The sequence below is a fragment of the Castor canadensis genome, unplaced genomic scaffold (genome assembly GCF_047511655.1).
Source record: "Castor canadensis unplaced genomic scaffold, mCasCan1.hap1v2 HAP1_SCAFFOLD_94, whole genome shotgun sequence".
Classification (NCBI taxonomy): Eukaryota; Metazoa; Chordata; class Mammalia; order Rodentia; family Castoridae; genus Castor; species Castor canadensis.
Genome location: NW_027395335.1, coordinates 111,535 through 125,984, shown reverse-complemented (window position 1 = coordinate 125,984; position 14,450 = coordinate 111,535). Strand labels below are relative to the sequence as shown.

General features: G+C 42.2%; 1 long non-coding RNA gene across 2 annotated transcripts in view; it reads right to left on the bottom strand.

Moving 5' to 3' along the window:
- Positions 1-11,659, bottom strand: part of LOC141420293 (uncharacterized) — a 29,998-nt gene extending 18,339 nt beyond the window's left edge. Inside the window, exons 1-6 of one of the 2 annotated variants that reach the window (XR_012444917.1) lie at positions 11,565-11,659; positions 9,752-9,844; positions 7,295-7,387; positions 5,482-5,574; positions 3,027-3,119; positions 1,214-1,306 (exon numbers count right to left, since the gene is read on the bottom strand). This is a non-coding gene — a long non-coding RNA (uncharacterized lncRNA). Of the gene's footprint in view, positions 1-1,213; positions 1,307-3,026; positions 3,120-5,481; positions 5,575-7,294; positions 7,388-9,751; positions 10,168-11,564 lie in introns of those variants that run through there. The other variant, XR_012444916.1, reaches the window with a different exon arrangement.
- Positions 11,660-14,450: the final 2,791 nt, after the last annotated feature.

Below are 14,450 nucleotides of genomic sequence, written 5' to 3'. Positions count from 1 at the left end.
GACATTCAATACTGCAAAATTTCACAATAAGGAAGCACTACATCTTTCATTCTAGGAACTGAAGTCTAAAAGTCAGGGAAATTCAAGGCTTTTACTCAAACAGACAGAGTGCATTAAGCTAATTTCTAAAGTCCGTGAGGCAAATTTCAAGAAAGATAACGAACACACAATCAACAACAACAACACACACACACACACACACAAAATGGTGATATCCTAAAAGTTATCAAGTGAATGAATTTCTTTGCCTTTATGTTCTGAAATGCAAATTCAGAAGTCATTAAGCACAAGCACAGCCTGGTGGATTGCAGCAATTTCCACAGTGTAAAAGAAAGAATTTTCTTGAAGGGGTCTTATGCATGCCTAAACTGTGGTTATACACAATGAGTGTGAAATACCTTGTAGTATGAGAACTTATTAGAAAGAGCAAAGAAATTAATACATTTCCAAACTAGAAAAGTTGCACACACACACACACAAACACAAACACAAACACACACACAAAATAAACCAAACCTGTAAATGTTCATCGCATGAGGAATGTCATCCAAAATAAGAAAATATCCAGGTGTTAGGCTACTGAGGGGAGAATATCAGCACTTCAAAAAGCTCATGCTAGAAATATAGGTGAAGTGACTTCATTTCCACCAATGTTCTGGGACAGAAGGCATTCTGCCACATTTATTTAAATAAATAAGCAAAGTGTAATCCACCAGACTCTGTGCCTGAAGCAATTACTTGAATTGAAATCCTTTTCATTAAGTCAGTGATGCACTTTGACCCATGTATCATAATGCGTGGACAGACACTGCACACATTCCCTGAATCATGAATAGTTCCTCCTTACAGAATATATTGTACTTGATCTACAGAAAAGAAACTTTGATCTATCTATATTGACTTCCAGGAAACAATCATGACTGCCAGTTTTTGAAAAAGTGTCTCTCACAGAAATTGACAAAAGAATTATTATACTATCAACCTTGTGTGCAAGGGTTCCCACCAACACGCACACACATGCACAGAAGCACAGAAAAAAATACACAAAAACACACACCCGCACACACACACATGCACAGAAGCATACAAACAAGTACACTCACACACACACACACACACACACACACACACACATACATACTCATTCATTGCTCCTTGAATCTCAAACATTCTAGAGTCAGTGAATTTGTGGACCTTCATGTAATAAATGTACCTTTCAGCAGTAGCAATCCTTAATGAATACCAGGAAACACTGGAGAATCAGGTCAACTTCTTCCAAGATTCCTTGCCCATGGTTTAGTGTACCCTGCAGGGCAGAAAAGAATTTCTGTCAGATCAACAGGTGCCTGGGCCACCATGTTATCTCATTCTTACCTTGTCAGTCCGGTAGTACCACACCCAAAGAACACGTGGTATGTTGGGACCCTGAAATCAAGGCTGCCTGTGTATCACAGTGAGATCCACGCCAGCCTGTTCTTCAAAGTGTGATCCAGCAAAAAGTGGAACACAGACCTGTGGACACTCAAAAAAATGGGACATGGATGCTTTCCCTAGCTGGGAAAAATGGATTCTCCCCATCTCATGGACTCAGGTCATCCATGTGCTCCTGTTCTGCCTGCCCTCATTTCCCTAGGCCACACTTCACTGAGAAGTCTTCCACACAAGACAGGGCCACCTTCCTTCAGCTTCTTTCTGCTTGGCTGGCTCGGTTGCCATTGCAACAGGGCAGGCAGGAGCTGCCTCAGGACTCTCCAAGGTCAAGGGGCAGTGAGCCCACTGTGACATCACAACCATGTCTTTCCTGATTGGTCGGACTGTGAAAGCACTAAACTTCAAGCCACCCACCTCCAGTCTCCAGCCACTTGGGTCATAGGGTCCTGGCAAAATGTTTGGATCTGAGCATGGCTTCACTTCTCCATATTCCCACCTCCACTTGCTCTAGGTGGAACTGGGATGATATTTCTCTCCTGTTTCCAAGAACTCCCAATCTGGAACCCATATTTTGGGCGATAAGAAGTGTTTACTTGTGGTGAATACAAAAACGCCTCAAACACATTGCCCTTCTGTCACGCAGGAAAACTCCTTTCACATTTGATGAGGCAGCTTCCCTTCAGACCAACATCTCACATCACCTGAGGTTATTCCCTTATGTGGACACAAACTGTAGCACTTTGGGAACCATGATGTTGTTATTCCAGGCTTGTCTGTTCCTAACTACATCAAAACATGGAAACGCGCACACTGGCTGCCAAGAGCATGGAACTGACCATAGAAATTCACTTAAGGTGGACAAAGAAATTAATTCACTTTCATCTGAGAAATGCACTGGATCACACAGGGGATAGACAAGGAATGCCTAGTGTTTCCTAGTCTGTGAAATTTGATCCCTTTCTCCATGCAACGGCAATGTTCAGGAAAACAACAAACTAGGGAATATCATAAAACCCTCGGGAAGGACATTCATTTCTGCAAATTTCTCAGTGACAAAACACTACATCTTTCATTCAAGGAACTAAAGCCTAAAAGTCAGGGTGACTCAAGACTTTTCCTCAAGCTGACATAGCAAATTAAGCTAATTTCTAAAATCACTGAGGCAAATTTCAAGAGAGAGATAACAAACACACAATCAAACACACACACACATTCACAAACACACGCACACACACAAACACAAAGTGGTAATATCCTAAATGTCATCATGTCCATGAATTTATTTGCTTGTATGTACAGCAACGCTTAGCAAAATCAGAAGTCATTTAACACCAGCACAGCCTGGTGGATTCCATCAAATTCCACAGTGTCAAACAAAGAATTTGATTGAAATGGTCATATGCTTGCCTTAACTGTGGTTACACAATGCTTGTGAAAGAGTTGGTAGAATGAGAACTTATTAGAACAAACAAAGAAATTAACACATTTGCAAACTAGAAATATCGCACAACCACACACACACACACATTCATTGCTCCTAAATAGCAAATGTTCTGCAGTCAATGAATTTGTGGACCTTCATGTAAGAAAAGTACCTTTCAGCAGGAGCAATCCCTAATGAATAGCAGGAAACACTGGAGAATCAGGTCAACTTCTTCCAAGTTGCCTTGCCCATGGGTTAATGTATCCTGCAGGGCAGAGAAGAAATTCTGTCAGATCAACAGGTGCCTGGACCACCATGTAAACTCATTCTTACATTGCCAGTCCCATAGTAACACACCCTAAGAACAGGTGGTCTGCTGGGACACTGAAATCAAGGCAGCATGGGTATCACAGTGAGATATATGGCAGCCTATTCTGGAAAGTCAGATCCAGCCCCAGCTGGAACACAGGCCTGTAGACATTCAAAACCGTGGGATCTGGATGCTTTGGCTAGCAGTGAAGAATGGATTCCCACAATCTGATGGGCTCAGGTCAACCATGTGCTCCTGTCGGCCTGTCTGGGTTTCCGTAGGCCACACATCACTGAGAAGTCTTCCAAACAAGACAGGGGCACCTTCCTTCAGCTTTCTCTTGCTTGGCTCTCTGGGCTGCCATAGCAATAGGGCAAGCAGGAGATGCCTCAGGACTCTCCAAGTTCAAGTGGCTGTGAGCCCATTGTGACATAACAACCATGTGTTTCCTGATTAGTAGGACTGCATAAGCACTCCCCTTAAGAACCCTCCCCACGCAATCTCCAGCCCCTTGTGTCATTGGGTTCTGGCACAATGTTTGGACTTTAGCATGGCTTCATTGCTCCATATTCCCACCTCTGCTTGCTCTTGGTGGAACTTGGATAATATTTCTCTGCTGTTTCTAAGAACTTCCAATCTGGAACCCATATTTGGACGATGAGAAGTGTTTCTTTGTGGTGAGTTCAAAAAAGCCTCAAACCCTTTGCACTTCCATCACCCAAGAAAACTCCTTTGACATTTAATGAGGAAACTTCCCACTCACAGAAACATCTCCCATCCCTTGAGGTTATTCCCTGATGTAGACGCAAATTGAAGCACATTGGGAACTGGGATTTTGTTATTCTAGGCTTCTCTATCCCTAATTTCATCAAAACACAGAAACGCACACACTGATTGGCAGGAGAGTGAAAATAACCACAGGAATTCACTTCAGGTGGACAAAGAAATTAATTCACTTTCATGTGAGAAATGCACTGGATCACACAGTGTATAGTCAATGAATTCATAGTATTTTCTAGTCAGTAAAATTGGTACCCATTCTCCAGTGAATGGCAGCTTTCAGGAACACCACAAACTATGGACTACCATGAAACGCTCGGGAAGGACATTCAATACTGCAAAATTTCACAATAAGGAAGCACTACATCTTTCATTCTAGGAACTGAAGTCTAAAAGTCAGGGAAATTCAAGGCTTTTACTCAAACAGACAGAGTGCATTAAGCTAATTTCTAAAGTCCGTGAGGCAAATTTCAAGAAAGATAACGAACACACAATCAACAACAACAACACACACACACACACACAAAATGGTGATATCCTAAAAGTTATCAAGTGAATGAATTTCTTTGCCTTTATGTTCTGAAATGCAAATTCAGAAGTCATTAAGCACAAGCACAGCCTGGTGGATTGCAGCAATTTCCACAGTGTAAAAGAAAGAATTTTCTTGAAGGGGTCTTATGCATGCCTAAACTGTGGTTATACACAATGAGTGTGAAATACCTTGTAGTATGAGAACTTATTAGAAAGAGCAAAGAAATTAATACATTTCCAAACTAGAAAAGTTGCACACACACACACACAAACACAAACACAAACACACACACAAAATAAACCAAACCTGTAAATGTTCATCGCATGAGGAATGTCATCCAAAATAAGAAAATATCCAGGTGTTAGGCTACTGAGGGGAGAATATCAGCACTTCAAAAAGCTCATGCTAGAAATATAGGTGAAGTGACTTCATTTCCACCAATGTTCTGGGACAGAAGGCATTCTGCCACATTTATTTAAATAAATAAGCAAAGTGTAATCCACCAGACTCTGTGCCTGAAGCAATTACTTGAATTGAAATCCTTTTCATTAAGTCAGTGATGCACTTTGACCCATGTATCATAATGCGTGGACAGACACTGCACACATTCCCTGAATCATGAATAGTTCCTCCTTACAGAATATATTGTACTTGATCTACAGAAAAGAAACTTTGATCTATCTATATTGACTTCCAGGAAACAATCATGACTGCCAGTTTTTGAAAAAGTGTCTCTCACAGAAATTGACAAAAGAATTATTATACTATCAACCTTGTGTGCAAGGGTTCCCACCAACACGCACACACATGCACAGAAGCACAGAAAAAAATACACAAAAACACACACCCGCACACACACACATGCACAGAAGCATACAAACAAGTACACTCACACACACACACACACACACACACACACACACACATACATACTCATTCATTGCTCCTTGAATCTCAAACATTCTAGAGTCAGTGAATTTGTGGACCTTCATGTAATAAATGTACCTTTCAGCAGTAGCAATCCTTAATGAATACCAGGAAACACTGGAGAATCAGGTCAACTTCTTCCAAGATTCCTTGCCCATGGTTTAGTGTACCCTGCAGGGCAGAAAAGAATTTCTGTCAGATCAACAGGTGCCTGGGCCACCATGTTATCTCATTCTTACCTTGTCAGTCCGGTAGTACCACACCCAAAGAACACGTGGTATGTTGGGACCCTGAAATCAAGGCTGCCTGTGTATCACAGTGAGATCCACGCCAGCCTGTTCTTCAAAGTGTGATCCAGCACCAAGTGGAACACAGACCTGTGGACACTCAAAAAAATGGGACATGGATGCTTTCCCTAGCTGGGAAAAATGGATTCTCCCCATCTCATGGACTCAGGTCATCCATGTGCTCCTGTTCTGCCTGCCCTCATTTCCCTAGGCCACACTTCACTGAGAAGTCTTTCACACAAGACAGGGCCACCTTCCTTCAGCTTCTTTCTGCTTGGCTGGCTCGGTTGCCATTGCATCAGGGCAGGCAGGAGCTGCCTCAGGACTCTCCAAGGTCAAGGGGCAGTGAGCCCACTGTGACATCACAACCATGTCTTTCCTGATTGGTCGGACTGTGAAAGCACTAAACTTCAAGCCACCCACCTCCAGTCTCCAGCCACTTGGGTCATAGGGTCCTGGCAAAATGTTTGGATCTGAGCATGGCTTCACTTCTCCATATTCCCACCTCCACTTGCTCTAGGTGGAACTGGGATGATATTTCTCTCCTGTTTCCAAGAACTCCCAATCTGGAACCCATATTTTGGGCGATAAGAAGTGTTTACTTGTGGTGAATACAAAAACGCCTCAAACACATTGCCCTTCTGTCACGCAGGAAAACTCCTTTCACATTTGATGAGGCAGCTTCCCTTCAGACCAACATCTCACATCACCTGAGGTTATTCCCTTATGTGGACACAAACTGTAGCACTTTGGGAACCATGATGTTGTTATTCCAGGCTTGTCTGTTCCTAACTACATCAAAACATGGAAACGCGCACACTGGCTGCCAAGAGCATGGAACTGACCATAGAAATTCACTTAAGGTGGACAAAGAAATTAATTCACTTTCATCTGAGAAATGCACTGGATCACACAGGGGATAGACAAGGAATGCCTAGTGTTTCCTAGTCTGTGAAATTTGATCCCTTTCTCCATGCAACGGCAATGTTCAGGAAAACAACAAACTAGGGAATATCATAAAACCCTCGGGAAGGACATTCATTTCTGCAAATTTCTCAGTGACAAAACACTACATCTTTCATTCAAGGAACTAAAGCCTAAAAGTCAGGGTGACTCAAGACTTTTCCTCAAGCTGACATAGCAAATTAAGCTAATTTCTAAAATCACTGAGGCAAATTTCAAGAGAGAGATAACAAACGCACAATCAAACACACACACACATTCGCAAACACACACACACACACAAACACAAAGTGGTAATATCCTAAATGTCATCATGTCCATGAATTTATTTGCTTGTATGTACAGCAACGCTTAGCAAAATCAGAAGTCATTTAACACCAGCACAGCCTGGTGGATTCCATCAAATTCCACAGTGTCAAACAAAGAATTTGATTGAAATGGTCATATGCTTGCCTTAACTGTGGTTACACAATGCTTGTGAAAGAGTTGGTAGAATGAGAACTTATTAGAACAAACAAAGAAATTAACACATTTGCAAACTAGAAATATCGCACAACCACACACACACACACATTCATTGCTCCTAAATAGCAAATGTTCTGCAGTCAATGAATTTGTGGACCTTCATGTAAGAAAAGTACCTTTCAGCAGGAGCAATCCCTAATGAATAGCAGGAAACACTGGAGAATCAGGTCAACTTCTTCCAAGTTGCCTTGCCCATGGGTTAATGTATCCTGCAGGGCAGAGAAGAAATTCTGTCAGATCAACAGGTGCCTGGACCACCATGTAAACTCATTCTTACATTGCCAGTCCCATAGTAACACACCCTAAGAACAGGTGGTCTGCTGGGACACTGAAATCAAGGCAGCATGGGTATCACAGTGAGATATATGGCAGCCTATTCTGGAAAGTCAGATCCAGCCCCAGCTGGAACACAGGCCTGTAGACATTCAAAACCGTGGGATCTGGATGCTTTGGCTAGCAGTGAAGAATGGATTCCCACAATCTGATGGGCTCAGGTCAACCATGTGCTCCTGTCGGCCTGTCTGGGTTTCCGTAGGCCACACATCACTGAGAAGTCTTCCAAACAAGACAGGGGCACCTTCCTTCAGCTTTCTCTTGCTTGGCTCTCTGGGCTGCCATAGCAATAGGGCAAGCAGGAGATGCCTCAGGACTCTCCAAGTTCAAGTGGCTGTGAGCCCATTGTGACATAACAACCATGTGTTTCCTGATTAGTAGGACTGCATAAGCACTCCCCTTAAGAACCCTCCCCACGCAATCTCCAGCCCCTTGTGTCATTGGGTTCTGGCACAATGTTTGGACTTTAGCATGGCTTCATTGCTCCATATTCCCACCTCTGCTTGCTCTTGGTGGAACTTGGATAATATTTCTCTGCTGTTTCTAAGAACTTCCAATCTGGAACCCATATTTGGACGATGAGAAGTGTTTCTTTGTGGTGAGTTCAAAAAAGCCTCAAACCCTTTGCACTTCCATCACCCAAGAAAACTCCTTTGACATTTAATGAGGAAACTTCCCACTCACAGAAACATCTCCCATCCCTTGAGGTTATTCCCTGATGTAGACGCAAATTGAAGCACATTGGGAACTGGGATTTTGTTATTCTAGGCTTCTCTATCCCTAATTTCATCAAAACACAGAAACGCACACACTGATTGGCAGGAGAGTGAAAATAACCACAGGAATTCACTTCAGGTGGACAAAGAAATTAATTCACTTTCATGTGAGAAATGCACTGGATCACACAGTGTATAGTCAATGAATTCATAGTATTTTCTAGTCAGTAAAATTGGTACCCATTCTCCAGTGAATGGCAGCTTTCAGGAACACCACAAACTATGGACTACCATGAAACGCTCGGGAAGGACATTCAATACTGCAAAATTTCACAATAAGGAAGCACTACATCTTTCATTCTAGGAACTGAAGTCTAAAAGTCAGGGAAATTCAAGGCTTTTACTCAAACAGACAGAGTGCATTAAGCTAATTTCTAAAGTCCGTGAGGCAAATTTCAAGAAAGATAACGAACACACAATCAACAACAACAACACACACACACACACACACAAAATGGTGATATCCTAAAAGTTATCAAGTGAATGAATTTCTTTGCCTTTATGTTCTGAAATGCAAATTCAGAAGTCATTAAGCACAAGCACAGCCTGGTGGATTGCAGCAATTTCCACAGTGTAAAAGAAAGAATTTTCTTGAAGGGGTCTTATGCATGCCTAAACTGTGGTTATACACAATGAGTGTGAAATACCTTGTAGTATGAGAACTTATTAGAAAGAGCAAAGAAATTAATACATTTCCAAACTAGAAAAGTTGCACACACACACACACAAACACAAACACAAACACACACACAAAATAAACCAAACCTGTAAATGTTCATCGCATGAGGAATGTCATCCAAAATAAGAAAATATCCAGGTGTTAGGCTACTGAGGGGAGAATATCAGCACTTCAAAAAGCTCATGCTAGAAATATAGGTGAAGTGACTTCATTTCCACCAATGTTCTGGGACAGAAGGCATTCTGCCACATTTATTTAAATAAATAAGCAAAGTGTAATCCACCAGACTCTGTGCCTGAAGCAATTACTTGAATTGAAATCCTTTTCATTAAGTCAGTGATGCACTTTGACCCATGTATCATAATGCGTGGACAGACACTGCACACATTCCCTGAATCATGAATAGTTCCTCCTTACAGAATATATTGTACTTGATCTACAGAAAAGAAACTTTGATCTATCTATATTGACTTCCAGGAAACAATCATGACTGCCAGTTTTTGAAAAAGTGTCTCTCACAGAAATTGACAAAAGAATTATTATACTATCAACCTTGTGTGCAAGGGTTCCCACCAACACGCACACACATGCACAGAAGCACAGAAAAAAATACACAAAAACACACACCCGCACACACACACATGCACAGAAGCATACAAACAAGTACACTCACACACACACACACACACACACACACACACACACATACATACTCATTCATTGCTCCTTGAATCTCAAACATTCTAGAGTCAGTGAATTTGTGGACCTTCATGTAATAAATGTACCTTTCAGCAGTAGCAATCCTTAATGAATACCAGGAAACACTGGAGAATCAGGTCAACTTCTTCCAAGATTCCTTGCCCATGGTTTAGTGTACCCTGCAGGGCAGAAAAGAATTTCTGTCAGATCAACAGGTGCCTGGGCCACCATGTTATCTCATTCTTACCTTGTCAGTCCGGTAGTACCACACCCAAAGAACACGTGGTATGTTGGGACCCTGAAATCAAGGCTGCCTGTGTATCACAGTGAGATCCACGCCAGCCTGTTCTTCAAAGTGTGATCCAGCACCAAGTGGAACACAGACCTGTGGACACTCAAAAAAATGGGACATGGATGCTTTCCCTAGCTGGGAAAAATGGATTCTCCCCATCTCATGGACTCAGGTCATCCATGTGCTCCTGTTCTGCCTGCCCTCATTTCCCTAGGCCACACTTCACTGAGAAGTCTTTCACACAAGACAGGGCCACCTTCCTTCAGCTTCTTTCTGCTTGGCTGGCTCGGTTGCCATTGCATCAGGGCAGGCAGGAGCTGCCTCAGGACTCTCCAAGGTCAAGGGGCAGTGAGCCCACTGTGACATCACAACCATGTCTTTCCTGATTGGTCGGACTGTGAAAGCACTAAACTTCAAGCCACCCACCTCCAGTCTCCAGCCACTTGGGTCATAGGGTCCTGGCAAAATGTTTGGATCTGAGCATGGCTTCACTTCTCCATATTCCCACCTCCACTTGCTCTAGGTGGAACTGGGATGATATTTCTCTCCTGTTTCCAAGAACTCCCAATCTGGAACCCATATTTTGGGCGATAAGAAGTGTTTACTTGTGGTGAATACAAAAACGCCTCAAACACATTGCCCTTCTGTCACGCAGGAAAACTCCTTTCACATTTGATGAGGCAGCTTCCCTTCAGACCAACATCTCACATCACCTGAGGTTATTCCCTTATGTGGACACAAACTGTAGCACTTTGGGAACCATGATGTTGTTATTCCAGGCTTGTCTGTTCCTAACTACATCAAAACATGGAAACGCGCACACTGGCTGCCAAGAGCATGGAACTGACCATAGAAATTCACTTAAGGTGGACAAAGAAATTAATTCACTTTCATCTGAGAAATGCACTGGATCACACAGGGGATAGACAAGGAATGCCTAGTGTTTCCTAGTCTGTGAAATTTGATCCCTTTCTCCATGCAACGGCAATGTTCAGGAAAACAACAAACTAGGGAATATCATAAAACCCTCGGGAAGGACATTCATTTCTGCAAATTTCTCAGTGACAAAACACTACATCTTTCATTCAAGGAACTAAAGCCTAAAAGTCAGGGTGACTCAAGACTTTTCCTCAAGCTGACATAGCAAATTAAGCTAATTTCTAAAATCACTGAGGCAAATTTCAAGAGAGAGATAACAAACGCACAATCAAACACACACACACATTCGCAAACACACACACACACACAAACACAAAGTGGTAATATCCTAAATGTCATCATGTCCATGAATTTATTTGCTTGTATGTACAGCAACGCTTAGCAAAATCAGAAGTCATTTAACACCAGCACAGCCTGGTGGATTCCATCAAATTCCACAGTGTCAAACAAAGAATTTGATTGAAATGGTCATATGCTTGCCTTAACTGTGGTTACACAATGCTTGTGAAAGAGTTGGTAGAATGAGAACTTATTAGAACAAACAAAGAAATTAACACATTTGCAAACTAGAAATATCGCACAACCACACACACACACACATTCATTGCTCCTAAATAGCAAATGTTCTGCAGTCAATGAATTTGTGGACCTTCATGTAAGAAAAGTACCTTTCAGCAGGAGCAATCCCTAATGAATAGCAGGAAACACTGGAGAATCAGGTCAACTTCTTCCAAGTTGCCTTGCCCATGGGTTAATGTATCCTGCAGGGCAGAGAAGAAATTCTGTCAGATCAACAGGTGCCTGGACCACCATGTAAACTCATTCTTACATTGCCAGTCCCATAGTAACACACCCTAAGAACAGGTGGTCTGCTGGGACACTGAAATCAAGGCAGCATGTGTATCACAGTGAGATATATGGCAGCCTATTCTGGAAAGTCATATCCAGCCCCAGCTGGAACACAGGCCTGTAGACATTCAAAACCGTGGGATCTGGATGGTTTGGCTAGCAGTGAAGAATGGATTCCCACAATCTGATGGGCTCAGGTCACCCATGTGCTCCTGTTCGGCCTGTCTGGGTTTCCGTAGGCCACACATCACTGAGAAGTCTTCCAAACAAGACAGGGGCACCTTCCTTCAGCTTTCTCTTGCTTGGCTCTCTGGGCTGCCATAGCAACAGGGCAAGCAGGAGATGCCTCAGGACTCTCCAAGTTCAAGTGGCTGTGAGCCCATTGTGACATAACAACCATGTGTTTCCTGATTAGTAGGACTGCATAAGCACTCCCCTTAAGAACCCTCCCCACGCAATCTCCAGCCCCTTGTGTCATTGGGTTCTGGCACAATGTTTGGACTTTAGCATGGCTTCACTGCTCCATATTCCCACCTCTGCTTGCTCTTGGTGGAACTCGGATAATATTTCTCTGCTGTTTCTAAGAACTTCCAATCTGGAACCCATATTTGGACGATGAGAAGTGTTTCTTTGTGGTGAGTTCAAAAAAGCCTCAAACCCTTTGCACTTCCATCACCCAAGAAAACTCCTTTGACATTTAATGAGGAAACTTTCCACTCCCAAAAACATCTCCCATCCCTTGAGGTTATTCCCTGATGTAGACGCAAATTGAAGCACATTGGGAACTGGGATTTTGTTATTCTAGGCTTCTCTATCCCTAATTTCATCAAAACACAGAAACGCACACACTGATTGGCAGGAGAGTGAAAATAACCACAGGAATTCACTTCAGGTGGACAAAGAAATTAATTCACTTTCTTGTGAGAAATGCACTGGATCACACAGGGAATAGTCAATGAATTCATGGTATTTCCTAGTCAGTAAAATTGGTACCCATTCTCCAGTGAATGGCAGCTTTCAGGAACACCACAAACTATGGACTACCATGATACGCTCGGGAAGGACATTCAATACTGCAAAATTTCACAATAAGAAAGCACTACATCTTTCATTCTAGGAACTGAAGTCTAAAAGTCAGGGAAACTCAAGGCTTTTACTCAAACAGACAGAGTGAATTAAGCTAATTGCTAAAGTCCGTGAGGCAAATTTCAAGAAAGATAACGAACACACAATCAAGAACAACACACACACACACACACAGACACACAAAATGGTGATATTCTAAAAGTTATCAAGTGAATGAATTTCTTTGTCTTTATGTTCTGAAATGCAAATTCAGAAGTCATTAAGCACAAGCACAGCCTGGTGGATTGCAGCAATTTCCACAGTGTAAAAGAAAGAATTTGCTTGAAGGGGTCTTATGCATGCATAAACTGTGGTTATACACAATGAGTTTGAAATACCTTGTAGTATGAGAACTTATTAGAAAGAGCAAAGAAATTAATACATTTCCAAACTAGAAAAGTTGCACACACACACAGAAACACACATACAAAATAAACCAAACTTGTCCATATTCATCGTATGAGGAATATCATCCAAAATAGAAAAAATCTAGGCGTTACGCTACTGAGGGGAGAATATCAGCACTTCAAAAAACTCATGATAGAAAAATAATTCAAGTGACTTCATTTCCACCAATGTTCTGGGACAGAAGGCATACTGCCACATTTATTTAAATAAATAAGCAAAGTGTAATCCACCAGACTCTGTGCCTGAAGCAATTACTTGAATTGAAATCCTTTTCATTAAGTCAGTGATGCACTTTGACCCATGTATCATAATTCCTGGACAGACACTGCACACATTCCCTGAATGATGAATAGTTCCTCCTTACAGAATATATTGTACTTGATCTACAGAAAAGAAACTTTCATCTATCTGAAATTATTGACTTCCAGGAAACAATCGTGACTGTCAGTTTTTGAAAAAGTGTCTCTCACACAAAATGACAAAAGAAATATTATACTATCAACCCTGTGTGCAAGGGCTCCCACAAACACACACCCACATGCACAGAAGCACAGAAAAAAACACTCACAAACACACACCCGCACACACACACATGCACAGAAGCATACAAACAAATACACTCACACACACACACACACACACACACACACACACACACACATACATACACACTCATTGCTCCTTGAATGTCAAACATTCTGGAGTCAGTGAATTTGTGGACCTTCATGTAATAAAAGTAACTTTCAGCAGTAGCAATCCTTAATGAATACCAGGAAACACTGGAGAATCAGGTCAACTTCTTCCAAGATTCCTTGCCCATGGTTTAGTGTACCCTGCAGGGCAGAAAAGAATTTCTGTCAGATCAATAGGTGCCTGGGCCACCATGTTATCTCATTCTTACCTTGCCAGTCCAATAGTACCACACCCAAAGAACACGTGGTCTGTTGGGACCCTGAAATCAAGGCTGCCTGTGTATCACAGTGAGATCCATGGCAGCCTGTTCTTCAAAGTGTGATCCAGCACCAGGTGGAACACAGACCTGTGGACACTCAAAAAAATGGGACATGGATGCTTTCCCTAGCTGGGAAAAATGGATTCTCCCCATCTCATGGACTCAGGTCATCCATGTGCTCCCGTTCTGCCTGCCCTCATTTCCCTAGGCCACACTTCAC